The following is a 25,703-nucleotide window of genomic DNA, read 5'->3' on the forward strand; positions in this document are numbered from 1 at the left end:
TCACTGAAAAATGGTCCAAAGCCTGGAACAGGCAGTTCTCAGATGAAGAAATTAAAACTTTTTAGTCACATGAAAAAAGGTTCCAGATCACCACGGATCAGAGAATGCGGACTGGAACGCGGAGGGGCCACCTGACACCGGTCAGAGGGTCTAATAAGACAAAAAAGGGAAATGCTCAATGTTGAGATGTGGGAAAGCGGGGACACGCGCACGCCGGGGGGGGAGCGGGCCCAAACGGCGCCCTTCAAGCATCTGTGTCCCAGAGATCGCAGGCAGAGGGAAAGGACCGGCGTGCACACAGGCATTTCGAGCAGCTCTTCGTGGGGCAGAGAACTGGGAGCGGAAGGGCCGTCCATCCGCCGGGGAGTGGCCGCACCGGCTGTGCGACGACGCGGCGGAATGCTGTCGTGCCGTGAGCAATAACAGGATTATCATTAAAAACCCTGGAAAGGCTTCTATGAACCGATGCAAAGTGAACCGGGCAGAACCAGGACGACGCTGGACACGGCCACAGCCATCGCGTACGAGGATCAGCCGGGAAGGACCAGACTGTTGTCGGCCGTGCAGGGATCCGGGCTGGCTCCAATGAGACGTGTGAGAAAGGCGGCCCTGTGGAGAGGCTGATGGCGTCGGAATGCAGACTGAAGAGCATTTTCCACCTTATTTCCTTTATGAGTTTTTTCTCATATACATCACGTGTCTTTTTTCACAAAGCAATGAACATGGGAACATGTATTGTACGATAGCACATGCATAACATATACGTGCCCATCAGCTCAGGGAGAGGGAGGAGAAGGAGGAAGGGAGAGAACATGAATCACAAAACGTTTCAAAAAATGATGATTAAAAATTGTATTAACATGTAAAAAATTAAATTTTTAAAAGTTTAGCAGAGGTGTAAAATCTTACACAAGTAAAAGGCTTCCTGAAAACTAGAAAGGACAAACAAAATAAATGACTCCATGAAACAAGAAGTATTAAAACAAAATTGAAATACTAAAAAAAAAAAGTTAAAATTGTCTCCTATTTTAAAAAATCTAGAAAATAGATCAAGGAGCAATAATCTAAGAATCATGATCACTACAAGAATACTAAAAATGTTTTTAAGCCTCAATACCACAAGAAATCATAAATGAAAACTACCTAGATATATTAGAACCAAAGGGCAAGGTAAAAATAGAAAGAATGCATCACTTATCTCCTGAAAGAAGGCCTAAAATGAAAACGCTCTGGAATGTCATTGCTAAATCCAAAGCTTCCTGGGTAAAAAACAAAACAAAAAGGCCAACAAGCCAAGTGAAAGAGTCCATGTAGGAAGGAGCCAGTCAGGATCCCACAAGACTTGGTAGCTATCACAGTAGACAACAGGAGAACTTGGAATGTATTTCAAAAGATGAAAGCTTAAACCAAGCATAATTGGCTTGGCAAAACTGAAGACCATCCCATGGGGGAGAAATAGATCTTAAATGAAATTAAGGAATTCTAAGCATTACAGAAGAATGAACAGAATTTCTGAAATGCAAATACAAATCGTCAACCCAAACCTAGAAAGAGAACGACCTTAAGGTAATTATTAGAAGGCACAACACAGAATGAGGAAGAAAAAATAAACTCCCTCTAGGGCCCCAGGGTCTTCACGGGTCATTGAGAACCAAAGGGTGACTTTGTTCTGTTTTTATTATTTTAAGCAAAGATAGAAAAGGGAAGGAAAAAGGAGAAATTGTGGAGCAGAAAGGAAGTGGATAGAACTTACCCTTTCATATAACAGGGGAGCACCGGAAGCAGTTACACAAAGATGAAGACGAGAGGAGGAAGTCGCCCTCCCATGAACCTCACTTTCTTCAGAACAGAACAAAGAAGGTGGAGTTTGGTGTGGGATCAGGAAGAGGGATGAGGAGTGGTGGGGAAGGGTCAGAAAGAAGCGAACAGCGGCCAGCCCTGGAGAGTTCATCCAGAAGGGATTTCCCCTGGAGATCCCAGAAAGGCACTCAGAAATAACAGGCCCCCAAGCCCTTGGGGACAGGCAGAGCAAACTGCAGTCCATAGTGAAACAGGGCTGAGCCATAAAGAATGAAAAAAGGGAGGACTTGTAAGAACTAACACAAGGCGAGCAGCACCCCAGAGCAACAAGTGCAGAGAAGAGCAGCCTGAAAGGCTCAAGAACCCTGATCCAGGCGGAGACCTTTCCAGGCTCCCTTCACTTCCCTCTTTCTCTCCTCCTGGAACACTTCCGAGCATGTCCCCGCTGACTCTCCCGGAGCCCCCCAGTACTTCCTGCCCTCCACAGGGCCCGACTCAGCCACCCAACTAGCTCTGCTGCTCTTCTTCACATCGGACACTGCATGTCCTGTGCCCCAGGCCTTTGCACAGGCTGTGCCTCCTGCCTGGAATGCTCTCCCTCCTTGCGGCCCATTTTGGAATCTCCGGCTTCTTACCAAACCCGGATGAAGATTCACTTGGTACAAAAGGTCCTTCCCAGAAGCCTCCTCCCACAGAACAACCACCGAGAATCCTGTCAGTGTCAGCTGCCACTCTGACCAGTGACCTCATCCAATGACGTCACGCCGCTCTTCACGTGATCCCTGCCTGGGGTCTTCCCGAGGCAACCACTGGCCTAAAGTGGTCCATATGGTTATTTAGTAATAGCGTTGGCAGACACACAGCCAAAGCAACCAGGCTGCTGTGAACAGACGGACACGAGCCAGTACCCAGCGCGGGTTCTCAGCCGACGCCTAGTAGAAACGCAGGATCCCTACAAGAGGCGGCCACAGTGGCTGGGGGGAGGGGAGGCGGGAAAGCGCCTGAGAGTAGGGCAGGCCCCTCCCCCACACTCCCTCACACAAAACATGCATGCACTCACACACGCACATGTGCTCCCATACACATGCTCACAAGCGCACACATATGCACTCTCACACACTTTCACAGTAAGATCACACTCAGACACATTCACACAGAGCCTGTTCCTGTTATTTAAGAGGATTTAGAGTGGTAGACGGAGCCCCAGAGCTGCAGTGAGTAAGCTTTGGGTTCAAATCTTGCCTCCCTGGCAGCTGGGAACCCTCATCTGTAGGGAGATCGCAGATGGAGGGAGGAGCTGGGAAACAGAAGGCCTGGAGGTGGCCAAGGCAGAGGCTCGGAGGTGGGAAGGAGCACGCAGCGCATGCGCCCTGAGCCCGCCCTGCCACGGCCCAAGGCCACGACATCCCCTGCGCCTCGGACGGCTCTAAGAAGGTCGACTGTCCCCGCTCTCCTCCCCGCTTCTGGCCGCCAGGGGCCTCGCGAGCCTGCCACCCTCCTTCACAGTCCCGACTCTTACCCCTGCAGCTCTCGCTAACCCCGCAGACCCTCGGGGTTCCCGCCTGCAGCCACCTTCCGCGTGTGCGCCTGCGCTCTGGTCCCGCCCCCGAAGCACGGGGAGGAAGAGGGAATGGACACGCGCCCGCACGCAGGAGCGAGCACGCAGAACGTCCCTTAGGAGTGGGCGGGGGTGGGAGGAGAGTAGCGGAGAGGGCGGGGCCTAGAGGCGGAGGGGGCAGCGATCTCGCAGATTGTTTCTTCGGAGCGGGCGGGGGAGGGAGGAGAGGAGCTGAGAGGCAGAGAGGGTGGGGCCTGGAAGCTGAGGACGCTGCGGGGTGAGCCCAGGGGCAGGTGGAAATCCCCCGGTTCGGCTTTCCCGGGAGCCCAGCCAGAGCCTAGGGAGCAGCTCTGCATTCCAGCTCGGGGCTGACCTGAGGCGATCCGGGAATCCCCGTCCCTGAGGACTCCCACTGCCAGACCTGGCCGACCGGGAACCAGGGCTCGACGCGGCCTTCAATGCCCTGTATGGGGGCCTCCGCGCACGCCCCATCCCCAGCCAGGGCTAAACTGTCCTGGAACATGAGGCCACAACTGGTTATTTTGTTTCCATGAGCATCCCCTAGACACTGTATCATCCACAGATGGAGAGCCTGGCGGCTCAGAGCTATCACTATCCCCACGTTACAGATGGGGACACTGAGGCTGGCAGGGATTCAGGAACTTGCCCAGCTTCACCCAGCTCGGAAGTGTCCAAAGGCCAAGTTTGAGACTCCAGGCCCAGCGGTCAATCAGCACCTCTCTAGATCGAGGACAGATAATGGAAACGGATGGAGGGATGGAGGGATGGAGGGATGGAGGGATGGATGGAGGGATGGAGGGATGGAGGGATGGATGGATGGATGGATGGATGGATGGATGGATGGATGGATGGAGGGATGGATGGATGGAGGGATGGAGGGATGGATGGATGGCTAAATACTGTCCACTAGGTTTCTATTATATACTAGTTACACCTGAAATGTATGTGTATGTGTAATAGAATCATGAATGACTTACACGGAGACCTCCATCGGCTAGTTCTGGGTACAGAAGCGGATGGAGGCAGGCTCGGAGGCAGAGCTAGCATTGCGGAGGCATAGAAGGGGCGCTAGCTGAGACAGCCCGAGATGGTGGCTTCCCCCAAAAGTCAATGGGCCCCCTTTCTCTCTGGCCCTGCCATCCTTGGCACATACAACTCTTCCTTCAGCTGCCCCTCGATTAGAGCCTTTGGGACCCTGCACCGAAGCCACCCCCCACTAGTGTTCTATCCTCCATCTCCGGGTTAGACTGGGATCTCCTGGAGATGGATGGAGCTGCTCACTTTTCTATTTGCATCCTCAGCACCTAGTAGGGGGCTTTGAAAAAAAGGACTTCATGAAGCTTCTATTCAGCCATTGGAAACGTGCCCCAAATGAATGCAGTTTAGTGGAAGTGAGGGCAGATCATTATAGTCCAGCTGATTTGGGAGGATCATCTCTTGGGCTCCTGAGCCTACCAAGAGAAACCTTACCTGCCTTTCCTTAACACAAGACCACCCCCAGGGTTCTGACTACGTTCCTATACTTTAAAATCTCTCTTCAGGGGGGCAGCTGGGTGGCTCAGTGGATTGAGTGCCAGGCCCAGAGATGGGAGGTCCTGGGTTCAAATCTGTCTGGCCTCAGACACTTCCCAGCTATGTGACCCTGGGCAAGTCACTTAACCCCCATTGCCTAGCCCTCACCATTCTTCTGCCTTAAAACCAATATCCAGTATTGATTCTAAGACAGAAGGTAAGGGTTTAAAACATAAAAAATAAAATAAAATCTCTCCATTCTTGTATCCAACATCTTTGTTCATTTGAGTCTTGCCTCTCCTTCAAGCTCTGCTTCCTGTGGTGAACTAAAAAGAACACTGAACCAGGAGTCTAGAGTCTTGGGTTAAAATCCTGCCTTTGCCACTCACTGGTTCTGTGGTCCTTGGAAAAGTCACTTCACCTTCTCTGGACCTGTTTCCTCACCTATAAATGATAGGACTGAACTAGGTGATTTTTTAAGTCCTTCCCAGCTCTGAAATTCTGGTCCTTTCATTCCATGTCCAATTCTTTTTCTTTAGCATATCTTTGTTTCTTTTTTTACACACCAATACAATTTTTTAAAAAAGCTCCTTAGAATCAACACTATTGGTTCCAAGGCAGAAGTGGGTAAGGGCTAGGCAACTGCAAACACAGTTAAGTGACTTGCTCAGGGTCACCTAGCTAGGAAGTATCTGAGGCCAGACTTGAACCCCCAGGACTTCACGTCTACAAGTCTGGGTCTCTATCTACTAAGCCACCTAGCTGGCCCCAATACAATTTTTAATAATCATTTTCTGACATTTTGCCATCTGGGATCTCTCCTAGCCTCCTTCTCCTCTCTACTCCCTGTTAAATTTAATTGTGGTTGGACTCGATATATATTAGATGGTCACCAGGGATTTAATTCTAAATCCCAAAATGAATTTACTAAAGTAAATGGAATTTATGGTAGTTTATTTACAATATTTACAATAGAAGGAAGCTATTAAGAAATGAGAGAGAGAGAACTCTGGCTTCTTCTTATACCAGTTAGAATTTCTAAATCACAGCCAGGGGAAGAGAGTCTCAAGAAGATGGGCCTTACCTGGAGGCTTCAGGACTCCAGAAAGGCAGGGTCACTAAGTCAGCTTTTCACTCACCAACAGTAACAGTCTAAAAGAAGTCTGGGTGTTGGTCTTCCAGTTGCTCCTCCATCCTTCACTCCAACCCTGGGTAACTGACTCTCTAAATGTCCATCTTTTCTTCAGCTCCAAGTGACTGATCCTTCACTCCAAGCCAGGGGTGACTGACCCTCACCTGAGTCTTTTTTCCCTCTATTTAAAGATCTTTTTCTCTTGTGTCACCTCCTCTAAATTTTCATGTCTACTAATCACAGCAGACACTTTTTCCAGGACTGCCCACTCTTTAGTTCTCACCTTCTTTGGTTAGATTATATCTTTTTTATTTACTTAACACCTCTTTTGGTAAGTTCACCTTTTGTAGTTACTTAACACCGTTTTGTGGTTAAAATCTAAAAATAGATTGTAGCTTACAATTCTAGCTTCACTATAAAGGAAGAGCTAAGGACCTTCATTGTTACAATCAGGGGATTACAATTTAATCTTCACAATAAAGGAAGAGCTAAATACTTTCATTATTACAATCAGGAGATAGCTAAATCCAGTCTTCACATCCCTGAGGTAGCAGATAATATGATCCAGGTTCTAAATGTGCCATCATGCAATATGTACCTCCATGTTCATCATGTTGTGAAAGAAGACACATATTACATATATAAGAAAAACAAAAACCTTCTGCAGGAGATAAAATAAAGAATGCTGTGCTTCAATCCATGCTCAGAGTCCAGCAGGTTAGTGGTGAGTTCCTTGGAATTGGCTTGGGTCCTTGCATTGTGTCATTGCCCACTGCTCATCCTTCCAGCACTGCCATTACTGTGGATCTCCTACTCCTGGTTCTGCTCACTTTGCTTTGCATCACTTCATAGAAGTCTTTGCAAGCTTTTCACCATCATTTTGTTCATCATTTCTTCTGGCATGTTCAATTCTAACAAATATTGTTGAACTCTTGTTATTGTGAAGAATCAAGAGACCTAGGAGTCAGAGCCCTTGGGCTTGAATTCAAATTCTGCTCATTAGTACCCAAGTGACCTTGGGAAATTCAATCATTCAGGTGGTCAACAAATGTTGATTGAGACCCTGTTCTAACCCTTATGGCTATAAGAAAGGCAAATATACAGTCAGTCTCTCCTGTCAAGGAGTTAAGAGTTTAATGGGGGCAAGTTATCTCCTCTCTCGGGGTTTAGGTTCTCTTCTGTAAAGTGAGAAGCTGGGAGCAGATGCTCCCGAGGGTACCATCCAGCCCCAAAGCTCCACTGCTATGAACTAGCCACGTAACTCTGAACAAAATTGGTTCCTTGGGGGTCTCAGTCTCCTCACCTATAAAACAAGAGTCAGATTTCAATGTAAAATTCTAGGATTCTACTGTTTGCGAACCACTGTGCAGGGGTCACGGGAAGCCGGGGCATACGGAAGCACATGGGAAAGACTTCAAGGGAGCACATTCTAGGCGCCAAGTGAACAGGAGTAGAGATGATCTTTTCTGGAGGAGTCAAGGGGCAAACTTCAAGATGAGGGAGCCAACTTTGGGACTAGGAAGGAAGCACAACTGGGTGGGAAATGAAGTGATGGTGTCAGATCAAGTCAGAAAGTTCCAAATTCAAATTCTGCCTCAGCCAATGTCCAACTATGGGGCCCTGAGCAAGCCTCTGTGCCTCAGTTTCCTCAACTGTAAAACAGGAACCCAGTAGCATTCAAGGTTGTTGTGAGTACCAAATAAGATACTAATTGTATATCAACAAGGAGATGTGGGAGGGAAGAAATTGTCGCCATTGTTTATTTTTTTATTTAATTATTTTTAAATTGTCCCCATGGTTTAGACAGTAGGCCAGGGGGACTTAGTTGTGCTACAGTGACAAATGAGAATAGAAAGGAATGAATGACTGCAAGAGACACCCACTGAAAAGAGGAATCAATAATGTTGGGGGGGGGTGACTGAATGTGGAAGGATAAAACCTAAAAGAGAGATGAATGGTGGTCCTAGTGCTCAGAAGTAGAGAGTTTGGAGGAGCTGGACTGTAAATAAAGAGAAGACACATTGAGCTGCTCGTAGAACTTCCAGGAAGAAATGTCCAGCAGGAAATGAGGTCTATATGTACAAACAGTCACAATATGAGGCAACATGGGCTAAGGAAGGACCTTACAAAACACATTATAAGACAGTTTCTGGCTTCTGGCTGAAGTGGTAAGAGAAGAAAGACTCTAAGGGCAAGTTGGCATCTTGACTGAACCTTAAATGGTGGAGATGTCAGGGATATGAATTTTAATATTATATTATTATTAATATTAATTATTACTAATATCAGATATTAATATATTTTGCATTGTCCTTTAAGATTTTCAAAGTGCTTTGCAAATGACATCTCATTTTTACTTCATAACCACTGTGGGAGGTAGATATTAATATTAATAAATACATTTATAGTTGAGGAAACTGAGGAGAGCTGAAGTTAAGTGACTTGTCCAAGATCACACAGCTAGTATGTTTCTGAGGCTGGACTTGAATTCAGGTTTTCCTGTCTCCAGGTCCATAGTTCTACCCACTTACCATGTGGGTGTCCAGATATTCCAGGGAGAGGGTTGGATTTTAGAAAAATATTAAGGTAGCAAAGGAAAAATAGGAAAGAATAATTAATCCATATGAGTGGAGTGTGGAAATCATATAGAGAAATGACGGAAGATAAAGCTAAAAAGGTTGGTTTGGGCCAGATTGGAAAAGGCCAGGCTCAGGAATTTGGGCTTACCTCGGTGGGCAATAGTGAGCCAAGGCAGGCTTAAAAAAAATCCTTGGGGGCAGCTAGGTAGCTCAGTGAATTGAGAGCCAGGCCTAGAGATGGGAGGTCCTAGGTTCAAATCTGGCCTCAGACACTTCCCAGCTGTGTGACCCTGGGCAAGTCACTTGACCTCCATTGCCTAGCCCTTACCACTCTTCTGTCTTGGAGCCAATACACAGTATTGATTCCAAGATGGAAGGTAAGGGTTTAAAAAAAAATCCTTGCCCTCTGTATTAGAATCAATATTATGTATTGATTCTAGGGCAGAAAAGCAGTAAGGGCTAGGCAGTGAGAGTTTGTGGGATTTGTCCAGGGTGCCACAACTAAAAAAAGGGCCAGATTTGAAGCCAGAACATCCCATCTCCAGGCTCAGCTCTCTATGCCCTGAATCACCTAGCTTCCAGCCACGGTAGGCCTGGAATTAGGAGAGTGACAGGATCAGGATCCTACAGTATGAAGGAAGATGATCTGGCAGCAGGAGTCAGCATGGAGGAGACAGCAGAGGTGGTGAAGTCACTTCATAGATTAGTTCGGTAATAAAGGCATGTACTGATAGAGGGCAATGAAAACAGGAAGAGAGGGCTGCATGGCATTGACGTTGCACAGGGAAAATGGACAAGGCTTGGGAAGAATAACAAAACTAGAAAACATTTTATGAGACAAGAGGCCATGAAGGTGCTAAATAAGCACAGGAGACACAAAACTCTTTTCCGGTTTCAGATTATATTCTATGCTATACTTTGGGCTTCATTTTGCAGATTATGACTCCTGAATGAGGACCGGAAATGAACGGTGGATGGTCACTCTGCCTTTGCTCCATATTGCACTAGTGAGGTAAGGACGGGGAGGACTTTAGTTATCAATAACAGCACATGCGCTACCAGATTTTTCAACGTGTCAATTGGGTTGAATTGTGGCTTTTTTTTTCTTTTAAAATATTTGTTACGAAGGAGGACTCCCTGGGCACAGACAGACAATTTGGCTTTTCTGTAGGCCTCGTCCCTCCAGCTGTTCTTGTGCTTTCACTTGGAAGGACTTTTTTTAGGGTTTGTTGTTGTTTGGGGGAGGAGTGGCAGGCCAGAGAGGGAACACAGGATTACCCAGTAAAGCTAGCATACGTAGTTTTCTTGGAATGCAGATTTCGTCCAGAATTCATTTGGTAAAGTTGAATTTGCTTAAGTCACATAACTAAAGAACTGTTTTTTGTTTGGTTTGTTTTTAAGATCAGTGATTTTCTCAGTGCAAATATCCTGGCCATCAATGCTGAGACTAGTCACCCTCTCCTGATCTTCATGAATTGCTGAGCCTAAAAGAAAAAAATATCATCCTGTGGTTAATCTTTTCATGATGGCCCTCTTCAAGTTGAAAGAGGCTATTCCTTGGGCAGACGCACGCTCTGTTACCCATCAGGCATCAGAGCCTTCCCAGTGGGTTGGGACGTGCTAAAGCTGATGTCGATTCTATTCTCTGTCAGTCTTTAAGAACACAAGATCCCCTCCCTGGGCTTTGCAGAATGTTAGTCAAGAAATAGTCAAGAGAGGGCAGTTTGGTGTCTAAATGGATAGAAAGCTAGGCTTAGAGACCCTGGGCAAGTCATTTAACCCCAAATCACCTAATCCTTATTCTTCTTCTGCCTTGAAATATAAAACTGAATGAATATAAAAATGAAAAATAAAACATAGAATGTCAGAATTGGAAGGAATCTGAGAAACTTTCTGATCGAATCCCTAGAGTATTTTCTTTTCTTTTTTGAAACCCTTCCCTTCTGTCTTAGAATGGGTGCTAAGTATTCACTCTAAGACAGAAGAGGGTAAAGGCAAGACAATTGGGATTAAGTGATGAGGATGAGGAAACTGAGGCAAATGTGTTAAGTGACTTGTCTAGATCACACAGCTAGTAAGTTTCTAGGGCTGGATTTGAACTCAAGTCTTCCTGGCCCCAGGTCCAGCTCTCTCTGTGTATAGGGATATCCTGCAGGTCCTCTATGAAGCTTTGCCTGACTTGCGTATTCACCCCATCTTCCCGAATGCCCTTTCTTTTCGTAGTCTGCATTCTTCAATGGCTAACATGCTGGCATTTTTGCCGACTGTCTCATCCTCAAGGACTTGACAAGATCCATTCGGCAGTCTTCGTCATCTTACAGATCTTCAGCTCTGGTCTCACACACCCCGCAGCTGGCATGGGAGATATTTTCAAGAGTTGATCCATTTCTGCATCCCGAGTTCATAGACTTCTTCCCAATGATACAGGCCCATCATACTCCACAGAGCTCTTGAGGGTCTTCACAAACCATCAGAGACAATCATCACACACTGACTTCTGAGGTCGTTCAAATGCAGCACCTCCGAGATTTTGTTCATCTCAAATTTTGAGGTTCAAGAAAAACATCAAACGACCAGAGGCTCTTAACGAAGTGGAAACCGTGCCCTTTTTATTGGATGGTTAATACCCAGGTCCCCCCTCCATCCATCTCTCCTCTTCATAAACTCAAGCACAGTGCACAGAGTCAGGAAGACGTGAGTTCAAATCCAGCCACAGACACTTATTAGCTGTGTGTCTCTGGGCAAGTCACTTCACCCTGGTTGCTTCTGTTTACTCATCTGTAAAATGACTCGGAGAAGGAAATAGCAAACCACTCTAATATTTTTGCCAAGAAAACCCCAAATGGAGTGAGAAAGAATGGGACACAATGATAAAAGGACTAAACAACAACAACAAAATAGAGATAATAATTATTGCACCAACCTTGCAAAACTGCTGTGAGGATAAAAGGAGATGTAGATCCTTTGTAGATGGCTTTGCTAACTTTAAAGCTCCATATAAATTCTATGTAATATTATTATTGCCAACATATTTGATCTGAACCCAGGACTTCCCATCTCCTATTTTATCACTGAAGGGCTTTGAAAGGCAAACAGAGGGCTGTGTGTTTTATTCTAGCAACAAGAGGAAGCCATCGCATCTCCTTGTGCAGGGAGGTGGAATTGTCAGATCCGAGCTTTAGAAATATCCATTTGACAGCTCGGAGGAGATGGATTGGAGATGGGAGAAACTGGATGCAGGGAGACCAATTAAATGGTTATTGTAATAGTCCAAGTGAGAGATGATAAGAGCCTCTGCATTTGGCTGGTGGCCACATGAAGAGAGAAAAGGAAATGTGGATCAGAGTCATGTTGTGGAGGTAGAATTAGCAAGGATTGGTGCCAGCTTGGATGTGGGATGTGAAGGAGAGGAAAGCACACAGGTGGCAAGCCAGCGGGACTGGGAAAAATAAAGAGGAACAGCTGGGTGGCTCAAGGGATGGAGAGCCAGACTGAAGAATGGAGGTTCTGGATTCCAACCTGACCTCAGTGTCTTCCTAGCTGGGTGACCTTGGGCAAGTCACTTACCCCCAATGGTCTACCCTTACTGCTCTTCTGCCTTGGAAACAATACCTAGTATTGAGTCTAAGAGGGATGTAGGGAAAGGGTTTGCTGCTGTTGTTTTAAGAGAGAAGTTGGGTGTTTCAGATTTGGCAGGAAGGATAATGGATTTTATTTCTGGCTTGCTGAACTTGCGCTCCCAAGGGACATCCAATTGGAGCTGGCCAACAAGCAGATGCTGATAAATGACTAGAATTCAGAGGAGAGTCGGGCTGGAGTCATGCACAGAGAAAAGCCACTTGAACCAGCAGGAGCTGGTGAGATCACCCTGAGAGAAAGCATTAAGAGACTTATCCAAGATCATACAAAATAGAGGCAAAGCTAAGATTCGAACCCAGACCTCCTTATTCCCAGCCTGAGGATCTTTCTCTCAAAAATAACAATAAAAAGGGCAGGGGGTGGGGTGGACAGTTGGACTAATTGAACTTTTCAGCTTCCACAAGTGTTGTGTGTGGAGGCATAGTAAGAGGCATTATGTATCTATAGAGTGATGCTAGAAGGTAGCAAAGGCTTCATGAAGGACAAGTTACAAGCAGACTTTGCTGTTGTTGAGCTGTTTCAGTCACGTCTGATTCTTTGTGACCCCATTTGCAGTTTTCTTGGCAAGGATACTGGAGTGGTTTGTCATTTCCTTCTGCAGCTCATATCACAGGTGAGAAGACTGAGGCAAACAGGGTTAAGTGACTTGCCCAAGGTCACACTGCTAAGATACTGGAGTAGTTTATTATTTCATTCTTCAGCTTGTTTCACAAAGTGAGGCAAACAGGGTTAAGTGACTTGCCCAGGATCACACTACTAGGAAGTGCCTGAGGTAGAATTTGAACTCAGGAAGATGGGGCTTTCTGATTCTAAACCCAGTGCTCTACTCTCGCTGTGCTGCCCCTGCTGGGGGCTTCCTCATTTGTCTCACTGCTTTAGGGTCTTTTCAATCCAATCCATCTGTCTATTTGCTTAGGGCATCACTGCCCTCTCAATAAATTCCAATGGCTTCCTAACCCTTTAGGACTAAATATAAACAGATTTTAGAAAGAGAGAATGCCATGGTCTTGGGCTTCTTGTCTCTCAAGCACTCGGGTGTCATGGCTTTTGCCAGGAGTCTGCTGAAGCTTGCTTAAACTCAGCCAATTGTTACATTTTCCCTGGGAGCATTTACACCTCTAAAAAAAGCAAACATTACAAAGCCCAGCTTGATTGATTGTTTTGTTGATTCTCTAGACTTCAGAAAGTAATGAAGATAATAATTAATGATGCAGATTAAAAGTGAAATTGTGTCATTGAGAATACTTTCCCCCAGAGAGCTGGTTGTTAAATATTTACCAGCATGATACTGCCTTCTTCCCACTCTCAGTGGTAACAGAGTGAAAATCAGGAGTCGGGGCTCAAAAGTTTAGGATTACTTTTGTCTGTGGTGTGACATTCAGGAACAGCCTCAGAACACATTTCTTTATGCGCTTTAGTTGTAAATTGTCAACCTCCTCTAATTCTCACATGTAGCTCCTACAGTAGGCAAAGTACTGCGCTAAGTGCTAGGGGAAGTGCTAGGGGAAGAGATAGGATGGGAGAAGGAATGACGGGGATAACACAAGACAAATTCCTGTCCTAGAAAAGCTTATGATCCAGGAGAAATTAAGCTATACATATAACTAAGTTCAGGGTACTTAGTTTTCTCTCTCTCTCTCTCTCTCTCTCTCTCTCTCTCTCTCTCTCTCTCTCTCTCTCTCTCTCTCTCTCTTCCTCTCTCTCTGTCTCTGTCTCTGTCTCTGTCTCTTTCTTTCTCTGTCTCTCTCTGTCTCTCTCTCTCTGTGTGTGTGTCTCTCTTTCCCTCCCTCTCTCTGTCTCTGCCTCTGTCTCTTTCTCTGTGTGTGTCTCTGTCTCTCTGTCTCTGTCTCTGTCTCTGTCTCTCTCTTTCTCTGTCTCTCTCTCTCTCTCTCTCTCTCTCTCTGTGTGTGTGTCTCTTTCCCTCCCTCTCTCTGTCTCTGCCTCTGTCTCTTTCTCTGTGTGTGTCTCTGTCTCTGCCTCTGTCTCTTTCTCTGTGTGTGTCTGTCTCTCTGTCTCTGTCTCTCTGTCTCTGCCTCTGTCTCTGTCTCTTTCTCTGTGTGTGTCTCTGTCTCTCTGTCTCTGTCTCTGTGTCTCTCTCTTTCTCTGTCTTTCTCTCTGTCTCTCTCTCTCTCTGTGTGTCTCTCTCTCCCTCCCTCTCTCTGTCTCTGCCTCTGTCTCTTTCTCTGTGTGTGTCTCTGTCTCTGCCTCTGTCTCTTTCTCTGTGTGTGTCTCTGTCTCTGCCTCTGTCTCTTTCTCTGTGTGTGTCTCTGTCTCTCTGTCTCTGTCTCTCTCTCTGTCTCTTTCTCTCTCTGTCTCTCTCTCTGTCTCTGCCTCTGTCTCTGTCTCTTTCTCTGTGTGTGTCTCTGTCTCTGTCTCTCTCTGTCTCTGTCTCTGTCTCTCTCTGTCTGTCTCTGTCTCTGTCGGTCTCTGTCTCTCTCTCTCTGTCTCTCTGTGTGTGTCTCTCTCTGCCTCTCTCTCTCTGTCTCTCTCTCTCTCTCTGTCTCTCTCTCTCTCTCTCTCTCTCTGTCTCTCTGTCTCTCTCTCTCTGTCTCTCCTCTCTCTCTCTCTCTCTCTCTCTCTCTCTCTCTCTCTCTCTCTCTCTCTCTCTCTCTGTCTCTCTGTCTCTCTCTCTGTCTCTCCTCTCTCTCTCTCTCTCTCTCTCTCTCTCTCTCTGTCTCTCTCTCTGTCTCTCTCTCTCTGTCTCTCTCTCTCTCTTTCTCTCTCTAATGGATGAAACTCTGGTGAAACTTATGAACACCTTCTCAGAATCATGTTTTTAGATAACAAAAAACCACTAAATTTCAATTCGAGATCAGTGAAAATCAAAATGTATTTCCTCCCACCCAGGATCATGGACTCCCTGAAATTTACCCACAGTCTGTTTGGTGGATGTTTGGTTAAGACTCCATAAACGAAAGTCCAAATAACCTTTGTTCTCACCATAGCCTGAAAGAAAGCAGCGCAAGTGTAAGATCTTTATTTAGAAGATGAAACTAATGGTGAGGTTTGAACTTGTCCAGGTCCACACAGCTAGTAGGAATCAGAGCCGCCTTCAGCCTCACACCCCAAAGTCAGCTGAACTAGCTTGTTCATTTCTCTAAATAGTAACCCCTCAGTCTTTCTGGTAAAGGCACAAGAAGTACTCTCGACATCCAGACAGGAGCATTTGAAGCAGGGAGTCCGAAATTAAAGCTTATTTTCTGTCTTGCTATAAGTCCATTCTCTTGTTCCCTGGAGTTTCTCTATGCAGCTGTGCTTGGGATCTATGAGCTTGCCTCATGGATAGAAGTCCCTTTCATAACTCCGATAAATAACATCCCTGACTCCCACCCCAGGAGATACAAAATGAATCTACCTTATACTGATTTCTCTCTCCTATCAATAGTTATAGGAAGTGAAGAATTCCCCCTGCCCCCGGCAGAATGGGTGGATGAGAACAATTTGCTCCCGCGGCCATGAAGACAGCTGAAGCAGGCACTGTGAAGTGCTTAGAGCTTGGGCAGACTTTGAAGACGCCAAGGTCACCCACTGTATCCTGATCCATCACCAGTTGTCCTGACTTTTGTCTTGCCACTGGACTTTAATGACTCTGAGAGAGAGCAAGGCTGATGATGTTGTGCAACTCTGCCTCCCTTAAATCCAGCTCACACACAAGTCAAGACATCACCTGGGATGTCATTGATCCTCTTTGGAAATGAAACAACAACAACAAGGAAGCGGCCGGGGCATTTCATTTTCCGTGGTTCAGTATATTGATATCCCAGAATAGCAGCCCTTCCGTATATGATGATGCTCGTGTTTTTAATGGCATATGTCTTTTGATAACATTTTCTAATCACATTTTCAGATAATTCACAGAGATAGAAGCCAGAAAGACAGAGGTTCAAAGCCCACCTCTTACACAAGCTAGTTGAACAATTGGTGAAATTGTTGAAGACTGTAGACTGCAGAAGTGCTGACCTGCATTAGTAGAAAGACCTTCTTCTTCGGGGAGTATAATAGAAAATATATAATATAATATATATAATATTTAAAAATAGATATTTTATATTTTATTATTTATATGTATATATAAATAATATTTATATTATTTTAGATTATATATATATATATATAAATAAAGAGTTACATTGGTGTGGACCATTAACCAACTACTTTGTGTAGATGTATATCGAGGTGTAACTATCTGCCTTGAAATGTTACAATATTACTATTTTAGCAACATCTATAACTAATCCCCAACCTGGAATCTCCTCTCCCACAATATATTTATATTGTTTCTTGATGATTTCCAGAAAGACATAAACAAGGCCAAAAGTTGCTCTAAAAAAACTCAGTATGTTTAGTGAGATACGGGAATCAAGTTCCCTATAAAATCCTAAGACTTTAATGCTCTATTTTTAAAAGTTATTTAAACTCTAGAGCGGTGCTTAGATCTTCAGAGAAAAAAGACTACTTTAATGTAGCAATATAATCTATTCATAGGTTCATGGACCTAAAAACCTTCAGGGAGTGCCACAAATGCATATCTCTCCGCTTAAGATTTTGAGTTTTAAATTAAATATGTTATTTATGCTGGAGACTAATCCAGAATGTTGGGGAACTTTCTAAATGGGGAATTTACAAAGAATTTACATCATTAGGTCAATTTTCCTTCCTGAAGACCCTTAAAAAGCAATGTGATAATACAAATGCTGCCTTCCCTACTTTATCTCCTGTGTCTTTCACAATTGAATGAATTGTCACACTCCATTATGTGTCATGAAGATCCTTTGGCTTAGCAATATTACTATACTTCTCAAAAATGGCCTTTGAAAATGAAAATTTGGTTTAAATATAAAGGAAGCACCCTGCTAATGAGAGCAATTCTGTGGTCAAAATCTTTTCCCAAAGGAAAGGGTGAAAACTCCATTTAAGACATACACAATCTCACAGACACACACACAACCCAGAAAAAAGGCTCCATATTCACTATCATTTGGGCGGTGTTTATACAGAATTAGTACCAAAGATGGGGCAGCCATTTGAACAGTTTCTTACACATTTCAATTTTGGTTTGGCCTTTGTGAGGATCTCCCAATGTGCGCAGTCTCTCCACTGAGTCAGATTGGTAACTCATTGCTACTTAGAGAATTTTAAAAGGTGCCAAAAGATTGTGGCTTGCCCATAGTCACTCAACTAGTATGGATTCCTGCCAAGACTTGAATGGAGATCTTCCTTCCTCGATGGCTAGCGCTCTTTTGCTACATTCCATAGTTTGTCTCTTGGCATATCAAGGCTCCCAATAATCTTTATTGAATTGTTATATCAATGAACAAAAAAATTGTTTTCTAGGAAATTACATTCCTTGCTATTTAATTTGATAAAATTGATGTTTATTAGATTATGAGTTCTATAGATTATTATTTATCATTAACTATATTGATGATATTCTTTAATCAATATAATATCATCAACAAATTATACAAGGAGAGAAGATGGACCAGATACAAGGCAAGATGCCAGATGAATGACCACAGTGCTACACTACACTCTACTGCGACAATATTGGGAGAAAGTAAAAAAGCTTTCAGAATACAGGCTGTTCTTCCTAGAGTGAATTTTTGAGAGAATACAGACAAGAGCAGGGGTGACAACTGGCTCTCTGAAGCACCCAACATTTAAATTTATCCTATATTATTAATGTAAGTTGAGTCCCAAAGTACATTGGTACGGGACTTTCTCCTCATTGGTTATCAATGCTCTAGATCTGCATGAAGGGCAGAGTGGAGTTAATGAGAGGTCCAGGAGAGTCACTGTCTCTCTTTGGACTCTCTTCAAGGCACTTGGGAGTCTCTTCAGTTTCTTGGAGCTCTTCAGTTTCTTCAGACTTCAAAAGCTTCCATCTTTGAAAGTGAAGATGGATGGAAGATGCCAATCTCATTTCAAATGGGAAGAAGTCAGCATAAGAGGAGATAGCAGTCTTCATCATATCCCTGTCCCCAGCTTGCTACCTTAGAGATTCTGAGGAGTTTCCCTTAGAGAGAGATCTAGGACTCTATTGAGCTCAATTATCTCACCCCCAATGGGAAAGCTCTTTCATTCTGGATTGTCTGATATAAATTCTCCCATGTCTAGCTTCTCCAGTTTCTGTTTTGCTACTGACTTGGAGAAATAGGTCTTTAGGTTCCGTGCTATGTGCGTTCATTGAGCAAATGCTATTTTGTGGGAAGGGCGTCAAGCCTTCGATGTAAAATTTGGAGTCCTCCTTTTCCCATCAATGAACTATGATCAAGAGTTTCGCTTGAACTTGAAAAATCATATCTTCCAGACTAACAGTTTTTAAAATATTTTATTTGATCATTTCCAAGCATTATTCACTAAAGACATAGATCATTTTCTTTTCCTCCCCCCCACCCCCATAGCCGACGCGTAAATCCACTGGGCATTACATGTTTTCTTGATTTGAACCCATTGCTATGTTGATAATATTTGCATTAGAGTGTTCATTTAGAGTCTCTCCTCTGTCATGTCCCCTCAACCGCTGTAGTCAGGCAGTTGCTTTTCCTGGGTGTTTCTACTCCCACAGTTTATCCTCTGCTTATGAATGGTGTTTTTTTCTCCTAGATCCCTGCAAATTGTTCAGGGACATTACACCGCCACGAATGGCAGACTAACAGTTTTTAAGGGATCAGATAGACATCATCCCAGCACAGTACCCCACCAATTCCTCATGAAGAGAGCAGAGCAGTCAGCTTCGAGCTCCTGGCTTCAATCTCTACTTCCCCTTCCAGCAGGAAGTAGTCTTCCTTAGAGAAGCTCAAGATGCTTGTTTTAACTCTCATGGAATCATACAGACACTCCCATGCTACAGAAAGAGGATAACCCTCACTACATTAATATTTTTTGCACTACTTAAGTCTAGACAATCCACAAAACAGTCAGTCAAGTCCTACAGCTCTAATTTGTTTGCTGATTTCTGAGTTGTAAATGTCCACACTGAAAATTTAACAATCACTCAAGCAAATCAATTCCAGCATACTCCTAGACAAGTGTCGCACAAGATTGACAGGAATGGATAGGTTGTGATCTGAGTTATCTGAAGGAACTCCTGAGTCAGTAGTATCACAGATCTGTTCGAGTATTTTGCTTCTTTAGAGCTAAGGAATAAAGTCAGCTTTAGAGACCACTGGGCAAAGCCTCAGGAGAGAACTAGTCTTCCCTTGTATTTATAGTAACCAGCAGGTGGCTCTATCAAGAGGGTTTGGAAGTGAGTTTAGAAAACTCCCACACCCCCTTGATAGTCTTCAGGCTTGGCCTAGATTCTAGCGAGAGACCCCTCTTCCCAGTCCACATCTTCCTTCTCCCAAGAGGTGACCTCAGGACTACAATCTCCTCTTGGTCCAAGGTCTAGACTCTGCCCTTCACTTTGGAGGCTGCAACGTTCACTAACCTACATGCCCAACTCTAAACCATTGAATTCAGGTTCCTAATGGCTTAATTGTCTAGGGGTTAACGATTCCAATCAAGGTATGTCTATCCCTGCAATTGGAGAGCCTACAAGAGTAGCATATAAAACCAACTTTTTCATCTCGTGAGACTTAATTACAGTCTGAACTGCTTTGGTCTGGCCCCTTTTTCTCCAGTTGGCATAAATGCCAAGTAGAGCTTTTATTGAGGTTTGAGATCCCAGATGTCCATCTCGGATTTTGGAAAGGTTGCGTCCTTAATACAAGTCCCCACTCATTCGGGCCGGGTTCATAATGCACATCAAACCAACAGCCAAAATCAATAAGTGAACCCGTTTTCTTTTGGCCCAGCCTCTAGTGAAGAGATTGGGATGGGGATTCCTTTTCCTGCCACCCTAATAGTGAGACAGAGATTTGCCCTCTGGGCCTCTTGATTTCTGTACCACTACTATTCCCTGACTTCCTCCACTGTAATCCTCTTAAGCAAACCGTTAATAGATGAAAAACCCAAAGAGATGATGATTGCTTCGCCCTGACCACTCTTCTGCCTTGGAACCAATACACTGTATTAATTTCAAGACAGAAGGTAAGAGTTAAAAAGAGAGATGATGATCGGTCATAGTTTTATATGAAACAAATTATGAATTAAAGACAGCTTTTAAAAAAGAGGGAAACATTGTATAAATAGTGCCTACTTGATGCCAAGAAAGTGTCAGGTGTAAAGTGAGTTAAACTTTGACTGTCCTTCCATTGATTTCAAAGAAGATCAATAACTAGCACCCTTAGTCCATTGTGCCCAAGCCCATGGTGGGGAGGGGGTTTTAATGAGTGGAAGTCTTAGTCTCCAGAGCAAAGCCTACAATACCCAAACTTTGTCTCTGAATGATATCACATGACTGCAGGAATTTCTTTCCCTTTCATCTGCTACCATTACTGCTTTTCCTTCCAGTTCCAAGACCAAACTCCTAGTAAACTTCATGCATCTAATTGACTTGGGCTCTTCTCCTTTCTAAACTGATGTATTTTAACCTATCAACAAATATTTATTAAGTACAAGGCACAAAGTTAAACTCTGGGAATAGAAAAAGAGACAAAAAGTTGTGTGTGTGTGTGTGTGTGTGTGTGTGTGTGTGTGTGTGTGTGTGTGTGTTGGGGGGGGGAGACTGGGTAGCTCAGTGGATGGAGAGCCAGGCCTAGGGATGGGAGGTCCTAGGTTCAAATTTCGCCTCACACACTTCCCAGCTGTGTTACCCTGGGCAAGTCACTTAACCCCCATTACCTGGCCCTTACCACTCTTCTGCCTTGGAACCGATACACTGTATTGATTTCAAGACAGAAGATAAGGCTTAAAAAAAATAAAAAAGTAGTCGGTTTCCTCTAGGAGCTTTGAATCTAATGCAATTAGATTGTAATTACAATCTCTGTAAACAGCACTCCCACAAGAAGTGCTCTTACTTGGCAAAATGGTAAATGGAAACAATCTTGTCTATCTGGGACTACACTTCCCAGAATTCATATCGGGAGATTTCAGAGCCTTTCTTTACCCACAAAGTCAGTTTGAGTATCTAGTTATCTTACCCACAGTGGGAATTATTGCTTTTCTCCTTCTTTGTTTTTCCAGCCCATTGTAAAGGGCTTTGATTAAGGAAAGCAGTGGGGCACACATTGGAGAGACATGGTTTTCTTTTATTTTTAACTGTGAAGGAGCAGACAAGGTAATAAAGGGGAATGAAGTATAGTCTTGCAAATATTTTTAACAGCTGAATTGAGGTAGCCTTAGAAGTCAGCAACTAATATGTAACCAATAATACAAAACACGTATCTACAGAAAAAAATCTCATGAGATGAGAAAAGGCCAGCAAGGCAGAGTATGGGGATAAAGAAGCTGGCCATCTCTAGATGGAAAAGAGGAAAAAAGGGAAATAATGTGAAGGAAACGGATTCCTTAGAAATCCCTTTCTTTGAGGGAGGAGGAAGTGGGGAAGCTTTGTTTTACCTTTCAATTATAGACACACAGGAAGCAATCAGAGACGAGTTACTGAAACCAACAAAAGTATTGAGAAGGAGAAGAAGGACTTAAAGGAACAGAAAATGAGTGAAATGTTCATAAGGTCTTTTAGCTGTAGTACCAGTACCATTTGCCTTTGTTTGTTTGTTTGTTTTAAACCCTTACCTTCTGCCTTGGAGTCAATAGGCAATGGGGGTTAAGTGACTTGCCCAGGGTCACACAGCTGGGAAGTGAGTGATGCCAAATTTGAACCTAGGACCTCCCATCTCTAGACCTGGCTCTCAATTCACTGTGCTACCCAGTTACCCCTGAATTTACCTTTCATTCATCACATACCCTTATATTCCTTGGGATCCTGGATTTCCTCACCAATAAGAAAGTTGTGGCCTAGAAAGGGTAGATAATTTTCTCAAGGTCAAACAGTTAGTGAGGGGCAGGGCAAGACAAGAATGAGGATCCTCTGATTCTAGCAAGATCTGGCTTCTTTTGTACATCCTGGACGCCTTGGGCAGTTGGGTGAAACCGCTGGATCCCTTTTCAGAATCCTTTTTTTAAAATAGTTGAAGGAAATGAACATTTCAGTTATAGTAAAAATAAAGATATAATTTTTTCCCATTCTAGTTCTCAGACTCCTAGAGACTCCAAGTTAAGAACTCCTGAGGACTAAGAAGAAAGAGAATCAGGAAACATTATGTTCTTTTTAAAATAAGAGAAAGTGAAAATGCTAAAGGAATTTTTTTTAGGTAGTAGTCATTTACTTCACAGAGTTTTAACATTTCTTTCAAGTAGGGACTTACTGGGATTTGGTCAAAATGCACTGATGGAGGAAGAGATTTCAGCTCCACTTAGAGGCTCGTTCTCTGCAGGATGCTCTAGACAAAGAAGAGAAGGACCAAGAGTGCCCTGCTGCTCATCCCAATGTTCCCTGAAGGCTTATGGAAGTAGTGCCCCTCACCTGTTCATTCCTGCAGTATACATCTCATTTTCTTTAGCCTTTTCCTGTCCTGGGACTTAATTGCTTTCTAGACTGCTTGGTTCTGGCCCCTTTTCTCCATTTGGCCCCAATCCCAAGTACTGGCTTTACTGAGTTTTGAGATCAGAGATGCCCATCTCCGATTTTGGAAAGGTTCACGGTCGTAATAAAGTTCCCCACTCACTCAGCTTTCATCTCCACATTGTATTAATAAAGTTTGGTTAGTTGTTTAACTAGATTAAATGTTACACTTTCAATAGAAAGGGAAGGCGCTACCTTACTGACCTATTTTTCATCTGTGATTTAGAAAAAGGCAAGATTAGCATGGATATTGCATTTTCAAGGACCTCACCACTATTAAATAGACTGTTAAGTGCATTTTATGGCTGAAGAGTCTGTTCCCAGTTCAGTCTAGGAGACGTGCTAAGTTCATCTCTACCTGCTACATTGAACATTCACTGACTAAAATACTTTCTGTGGATGTAATACCTATGCTCTGTATCTTTTAAGTACATAATGCTAAATGTTTTAGGACTACTAAAATGTAACTCAATAAAAGTCCCCAGGTGTTGTCCTTTAAGAAAAATATAGTTTTCATGTTTATGTGATGGCATGTGTCTTTTGCTTCATTAACACACGTGCACCGAGGGGGACTAGATTTGGGGGGGAGCAAAACCAAACAAATCTTTCAGAAAATAAGGTCAAGAGATAAGAGGGGAGGAGCTGAGATGGCAGAGTAGAGGCAGAGAAAGCTCAACTTCTCTGAAAATCCTCTCCAACCAACCCTAAAATAATGTTTTAAAATGAATACTGGAGTAATAGAACCAACAAGGAGACAGAGTGAAGCAATTTTCTTGCATAAAGAGGCCTGGAAATTCAACAGAAGAGTCTGGTTCACTGAGGTAAGAGGGAAGCAAAGCCCATAGTAAGACCTTATGAAGGAGTTCAAGCACAAGCCAACAGACACTCCCACCTCCACTGCTCAAGGTTCAGAACCTGGGCCCAAACCAACTTTGAGATCCCAAGATCCCGCCTAAGTCAACAGCAGGGCACCCCACAACCTTGTTGAAGTTTCGAGCCCTAGCACAAGCTTCCAGTGAGGTCCCAAAACCTAGTTCAAGGCAATCTGCAGTGCATCCAGCCAGGAACCCCTGCCCAAGCCTGCAGTGAAGACCAGAACCCGAGCTCAAGGCAGACAACAGATCATCTGACCAGTGTAAACCCAGACCCCTGCCCAAGTCTAAGGAGAGGTCCTGAGCCCCAGCACAAGGTAGCTCACAGTGCTCTAAGTCTTGTAAGCCATCAGCAGTCCCTGAAAGAGACTGAATCAACAGTGGGAAGTGGTTTTCAAGGCCTTTAGCCCACATGCTCTCATCTCACCTTGGAAGAACTGGAACTTGCAGAAAACCAGAACTAGAGCTGATGATAGAGGCAAGGAAATACCAAAGTTTAAGAGGATGCCTTGTCTACCCTGAGAAGAGAGCCCACCTTTAAGAGAAAAATAAGTGTCAAGAAAAAGGCTAGGAAAATGAGCAAACATAACACCACCACCCCCACTCCATAAAACCAAAGAAAATTATTATAGAAACAAAGAAGAGCAAGACACAGATTCAGAAGGTGATGGTGAGATCAAAGCAGCTACATGCAAAACTTCATAGGAAAATGGGAATTGGTCTCAGACTTTAGAAGAACTCAAAAAGGATTTCAAAATTCAAATGAGAAGCAAAGGAAAAATGAGAAAAAGAAATAAAAGTGATACCAGAAGAAAATGAAAACTTAAAAAGCAGAATTGGCTGAATGGAAATAGGGGTACAAAAAAAATTGAAGAAAAGAATTTCCTACAGAGTAGAATTGGCCAATTGGAAAAGGAGGTTCAAAAGCCCAAAGAAGAAAATAATTTCTTAAAAATTAGAATTGGACAAATAGAAGCTAATGACTTCATGAGACATCAAGAAATAATAAAACAAAATGAAAAGAATTAAAAACTATATCTCATTGAAAAAACAACTGACGTAGAAAATAGATCTAGGAGAGACCATTTAAAATTATTGGACTACCTGAAAGCCACGATTAAAAAAAAAAGCCTCCATAGTGTATTACAAGAAATTATCAAAGAAAACTATCCTGATATTCTTGAAGAAGAGAGCAATTAGAAATTGAAATAATCCACTGGTCACCCCTGAAATAAATCCTCAAAAGACAATTCTCAGGAATGCTATCGCTAAGTTCAAGAGCTCTCTGGTCAAGGACAAAATACTGTAAGCAGCCATAAAGAAATAATTAAGATATTATGGAGCCCCTGTCAGAATTATACAGGATCTAGCAGCTTCTTCACTGAAGGATGAGAAGGCTTGGAATATGATATTCCAGAAAGCAAAGGAACTAGGTTATAACCAAGAATCACCTGCACAGCAAAACTGAGTATATACTTCAGGGAGAAAGATTGTCATTTAATAAAATAGCATATTACTGAACATTCCTGATTAAAAAAAAAAGATCAGACCCCAAGCAGAAAATTTGATGTCCAAATGGTATTTGGACAATATTGTATGACTTTACAGGAGCATAAAAAGGTAACAAGAAAGGAAATTTAAGGGATTCAATAAGGTCACACTGTGTATATTCCTACATGTAAAGATGATACTGATAACTCAGATTTTTAATTATTAGCACAATTAGAAGGAGTATGAATAGACATAGGGTGCAAGAGTAAGTTGATTAGAACAACATGATATGTGGATAAAATCAAGAGGTAAAAAAGAGGATTGCATGTAGTGGACTTTGCTACTAGTAGTAATGGAACAAACCAGAATATTCCTGAAGGATTTATGGGAAAGAATGCTAACCACATTGAGAGAAAGAACTATGGGAGTAGAAATGCAAAAGCAAAACATATGACATCACTTATCACATGTATATATAGGTATGTGATTTGGGGTTTAGGCTTTAAAAGTTTGCTCTATAGTAAGAATGAATAATATGGAAATAGGTATCAAGTGATAACATTTATATAACCCAGTAGAATGGCTTGTC

The sequence above is a fragment of the Monodelphis domestica genome, chromosome 2 (assembly GCF_027887165.1).
Source record: "Monodelphis domestica isolate mMonDom1 chromosome 2, mMonDom1.pri, whole genome shotgun sequence".
Taxonomy (NCBI): domain Eukaryota; kingdom Metazoa; phylum Chordata; class Mammalia; order Didelphimorphia; family Didelphidae; genus Monodelphis; species Monodelphis domestica.